We start from the raw sequence: 5,652 nt of genomic DNA on the forward strand, positions 1-5,652 counted from the left end.
TTTATGGAAGAATGGTTTCATCATCTCATTGACAGCTATGAGAAAACACACTCATCCCATTGACAACTGTGAGAAAACACATTCATCCCATTGACAAGTATGAGAAAACATACTTTCTAAGTGGCATCACAAGATTAACTGGCTGCAAACTTAGTTTGGTTTTTGCATTTTGATCACTTGACATGCCTTAATATTTAACATTTGCTAAAAATAATTTAACATAATTATGGCACAAAACTTTGCTATTTAAGTGGGAGTCACTTTGATAGTTATCTATATAAGATTGTCGTGTGCGACTAAATCACTGAATCCGTGTAAATACACGAGTCTCTAAACTAGTTTAACTTACGATGTATTGACGAAAAGTCAATGATTTTAAAATTTAGGGGAATAATATCATATATGTAAAAGTAAAAAAATTAAAATCGATATAGAAAATTGGGTTGAATATTATATTTATTTCAAAAATTTAAAAACATTCATGAAGATCTTATGCGGTAGTGCTTCAAAAAAATCTTATGCGGTAGTCCATAAAGAAAAGGATCTTATGCGGTGCAGGTCGGTTTGATAACCATGGACCGTTGGATTGCTGGTTAGTGTCGCACACGACAATCTTATATAGATAACTATCAAACTAACTCCCACTTAAATAGCCAAGTTTTGTGACATAATTATGTTTAATTATTTTTATGCAAATGTTAAATATTAAGGCAAGTGATCAAAATGCAGAAACCAAACTAAGTTTGCAGCCGGTTAGTCTTGTGATGCCACCTAGAAAGTATATTTTCTCATACTTGTCAATGAGATGAATGTGTTTTCTCACAGTTGTCAATGTGATAATGTGTTTTCTCATAGTTGTCAATGAGATGATTAAACTATTCTTCCATAAATACTCTTGTTTCTCCACACCCACAAGTACCAGTAACCATAAAAATTTCTGTCATTTATGCTGTGAACTTATGTTCTCTTGTTGGTTAGATTGTGAAAGATCTAATATCTGCAATTCAAAGAAAAGACATTAGGGTTGCTTCATCTATTTCCTTATGAGTTGTAATGACTATCAATTGATTCTTTTTTTTTACACAGTCCTCTTGTTGGTAGATGAAAGATTCAGTCATTGTCATTCAAAGAGAAGACATTAGTAATTTGCTTTGAATCCACTGACCAAATCCATATTTAGGTTGTTTGGCTGCAATTCCTGAGTCTCATTCACAGGAAGATGTGTGATAAAGAAATTAAAATCTCAGTCTTCAGAATCTGTCAAAACATCTTTTACATTAAGAGTCTTATCCATTAGACATCCATCTATTCAACCACACTACAACATTTTTGCTTTTAGGCTACATTTTTCAAAATGTAGCCTAAACCGTCAAAACTGTAACCAAAAGGTATAGGGAACAGTTTTCACCCGTTTTATAAGCGAGCGTTACCTATTGTTTTAGGTTACAGTTTTCGCACTTTTTAGCCACACTTTCTAAAACTGTCGCCTAAGCTATTGAGAATAGGGAACAGTTTACCTGCAAACTTTAGGCGACAGTTTTTACGTGTTGCCAGTTTTATTTACAGTTCGTGACTATTGCCAAAATAATAAGCAAAGGTAACAGTTTTCTAGTGTCCCCATTACGTATAGGCAACCTTTCTTAACCGTTGCCATAACTTAGAGACAACAGTTTAAACATTTATGTTTATAATAGGCAATAATTTTGATACGATTATAACCAAATTTAATATTCAATTTATATTTGGAATAAAAGTGAGGCAAATACATGAACTCCTTTATTCAAATGATTGCAGTTTTACATAAATGAATAGTGGAGTACATCCTTTCTATGGGTACTAAAAAGTAGCAACATGTACTACTACTATAAAAAACCTAAAGTCATGGTTACCGCTCCAATGACTTCTCAGATACAAGTTAAGACACTATTTACTCAACCATAAATACAACTAAAATTGGACAATCTTAGTGTAAAATAGTAAAAATTTCCATTCAATACCCCCACTATCTTGGCTGCATAATCATATGAAGAAGCACCTGTAACATGCCTTCTTTGATCGTAATCCCTTTTCACCGTATTGCTCCAATGTAAAACCTGCTACACAAACTTAATCAATAGTTGAACAAAAACATAATAAAGACCCAAAACTAAATCAATAAAAAATGGCATGCTACCACAAAACCAAATTATAGACTACTTTTCAGTTTTCAAACCCAATTGAAGTAAGTTCCCTAATAATTGATTTGCTCATGACTGTAATGTTCATTAGTTAAATCATATATCATATTTTAAGTAAGAACACCTACTACTAATTATACTAGTTATGCCTAACTCCATTCACAAGGTGTAACCAGAGGACTGCGAAATATTACATGAACATTGCACTAGCAGTAAGCCAACAAAACTACAAAAGAAAACCAAAAGTCTTAAAAAACCAAAACGACTACTACTACCATAAACCAACAGCACCTGCTAGGATAAAAAACCTTACTGCTACGAGCCTCAAAACCAGCACCCGAACAGACAATAAACAGACAAAAGTCCCAGGTACAAATATCAGAAAACAATGAAAGGAAAAAAGGAAATAGCAGCGAAAACAGAGCCAACCAAAGGAAAAAACTAGAAAGAAAAAAACTGTGGCTGCAGCTGCAGAACCACCACAAACAATACCAAATCAAAACCACAAACATAGCAGGTTGAAAAAACCAGAAAAAATCAAAACACTAAGGAATATGCCTTGTATTAGAAATAATCATAGACACAACATGAGCAAGAGATCAAAGATTAGTAAACACAAACCTTAACAAATCAATAGCTTCATTCAGATTGATATTTGAATAATAATCTACATATATAATTACCACAACTTCAGTACCTTCATATTAATAACCTATTAATTACTAGCAATGAAACCAAATCATTGTAAACTATTACACGAAGTTAGGAATATGCAGTTGTTTATATGCCAACTTAAAACTATAGTTACGTTGTTATAATTTTTGCAAAGCAAGGAGTGCTATTACTTTGCTTTGGCTAAAATAATTTCAAGCTAATTTCCAAATCTAACTACTTTAACCTTAGTAATTACTCTTTCAAGCTTCCGAAACATGTTTTAAAGATCATATGCTATGTCTACTGTAATAGGAGAGGACTAACACTTCCCCTTTAGTTCATTGACACCATTTGTGTCACAATGGATTCTTGAATTAAGTATTTTCGTTACCATAAAGATAAGCAAGACTTTGATTAGCCAATTATCAAATAAATAAATACCCTTATAGTCTTGGAAGAAGCTTTTAGCACCAAATCAACTAAACAATGGACTCCTTGACAGCAAACACAAAGCCTCTCTTGGTCTACATGATAAAAATCATAAAGCTCCAAAACATTTTGACCTCCTTGGCCAACATTAAAGAACATTGTTAGGATAATTCATGTTGTTCTTCAATGCATTCAGAGTATCACCTGTGCAAAAAGAGTTCATTAGTTGGCAAAAAACTTTCTTGTGTAAAGTAGAACCGTAGAAGATCAAGTAAGCAGGTGTTTCTTCACAACAACACACACAAATCCCTAAAGATCTGAGTGCTAAAAACGACAGTTCAAAACCCTAATTGAAAGAAAACTTGAACAACAACACCATCTAAAACACTAAATAAAAAAACGAAGAGACATTGAAATTATAGAGGAGACAATGACCTGAGATTTGTTCTTGGAACTATTGAATTTCTCAAGGTATTCGAAGAGCTTCTCGCGATGTAGTTAAGATTCATCTTCGGAACGACCGTCGCGGTGTGTTGCAGTGTTCGATTTGTTTGAAATAGAAGAAGCAGAGAGAGATAAGCAGTGATGGGAAGTAGATCAAAGGATATGGAGAAGGAAGGGGACACAAAAATGGAGGCGAGGTAGGGTTTTTTGGCTTTTTAACTTAAAGATTTGATTTGATTGCTTCACTAAAAAAAATAAGAAAGAAACTTTTTTTACGGAGAATAAAAAGAAAGTTAATTAGGGAATACTAACAAGACTGTTTTTTTTCTTACACAGGGAAGAGTGGAACTGAAAATCTGTTTTTTTTTAGGTAAATGCCACATATGTATATATATACATATATATTAATTAATAATAATAACAATAATAAATCACATAAAATTTTAATAATAATAATAATAACAACAAAAATCACAATACTACCCAAAAAAAATCACTAAAAAAAAATAATGATCATTGTTATTAGAGCCGTCAAAGGGCCGGCACGGTCCGGCCTGAAAGGGCCTGATCAAATAAAGGGGCCCGGCCCGTTAACTTCATGGCCCAGTCTGCTTAGCCCGAACCAATAAGCAAAAGCTACATGGCCCGATGGGCCGGCCCATTAATTTTCATAGTATTTTTTTTTAAACAAAAAACATTCTACTAAATCTTCAAGAAGGTAATTCGTATCCCTATACTTTCTCACATAATCTCCCAAACAACAATATCTTCCTCTTTATCCTCATCAAATAAACAAACAAATCTCTAACTATCACATTCTAATCCAATAAGTTTTTTGTCATATTATTATTATTACTACAAAAAAAAATTCCAAGTTTTATATGTTTCATTCATCCATTGTAATTTAAGTAAAAAAAAAAGAATATAAAATAAATACAATAAAAAGATGATAGACTTAAAATAACCATATTCCAAGTTTTATATCCTTCGTTATAATTTCACAAAAAAAAATTAAGAAAGAATATAAAAAGATGATACGCTTAAAAATAGGAATAAAACAGATTATAGATAGGAACAAAACACAAATAATAACAATAAAACAACAAAAATAATAAAAAAAATTATATATGAATTTATGCATAAAAATAATACTAAAATATAACAATAAAAAGATTATAGAATTTTTTTTAATAATTTTTTTAATTCTTTAAGGGGCCAGCCCAAAAGCTTGTGTGCCGACCCATGACGGCCCATGAAAAAGTCTGACCCGATAAGGTCCGGCCCGATAAAGTCTGGTCCCCTTTTTATGAAGTCCGACCCATGTAAAATGATAGGTCTAATGGGCCGGCCCGATAGCCCGGTCTTTTTTGACAGCTCTAATTGTTATTAAATTATTTATTAATTATATATTTGAAGGGAAATCAAAATAAAAAAAATATATATCTTTTTTAACTGCGACAATCGTTAAACGTAGCCTTTTTGTTAATAATAACGCAACCCTTGAAAATTGTTCCCTAAGATGGTTAAGGCGACAGTTAACAAGTGTTGCCAAAAAAGTTCATTGGTCACGGTTGAAAAATGTCCCCCATTATATTTTTGGGAACAGGTTTATAGTGTGGCAAAAATACACCCAGTAACATGCATAAATTGTTGCCTATAGTACTTTTAGGCTACAATTGTCAAGGGTTGCATAATAACATGTTGCCAGAGGCTACAAATGTTGTAGTGCCATAAATTTAAAAGTAAGAAAATTAAGAAAAGTATATACTTTTAAGGAAAGTAAGAAAATTATAGATTTTTTTTAAAAAAAAATTATCCTAAGAAGTAGATGGAAGTTGAGGTTTGTGAGGTTTATAGGTTCCTACAACAAAGTTTAAAACTTTCAAAACAAAGCTTGGGGATTAAAAACTAAAACAAGAACAACACAGGTACACAACAAAGTTTATAT

General features: G+C 32.1%; 1 long non-coding RNA gene across 2 annotated transcripts; it reads right to left on the bottom strand.

Moving 5' to 3' along the window:
- Window positions 1-1,754: 1,754 nt before the first annotated feature.
- Window positions 1,755-3,949, bottom strand: LOC123914717. 2 transcript variants are annotated; one of them, XR_006811854.1, is made up of 4 exons: window positions 3,696-3,949; window positions 3,273-3,464; window positions 2,799-2,844; window positions 1,755-2,093 (listed from the first exon to the last, which is right to left on the bottom strand). It is a non-coding gene; the product is annotated as an uncharacterized LOC123914717 (long non-coding RNA). The 2 variants fall into 2 exon arrangements; XR_006811855.1 differs by lacking the exon at window positions 2,799-2,844 and having other exon boundaries at window positions 3,696-3,945.
- Window positions 3,950-5,652: the final 1,703 nt, after the last annotated feature.

Source organism: Trifolium pratense, linkage group LG1 (genome assembly GCF_020283565.1).
Source record: "Trifolium pratense cultivar HEN17-A07 linkage group LG1, ARS_RC_1.1, whole genome shotgun sequence".
Taxonomy (NCBI): domain Eukaryota; kingdom Viridiplantae; phylum Streptophyta; class Magnoliopsida; order Fabales; family Fabaceae; genus Trifolium; species Trifolium pratense.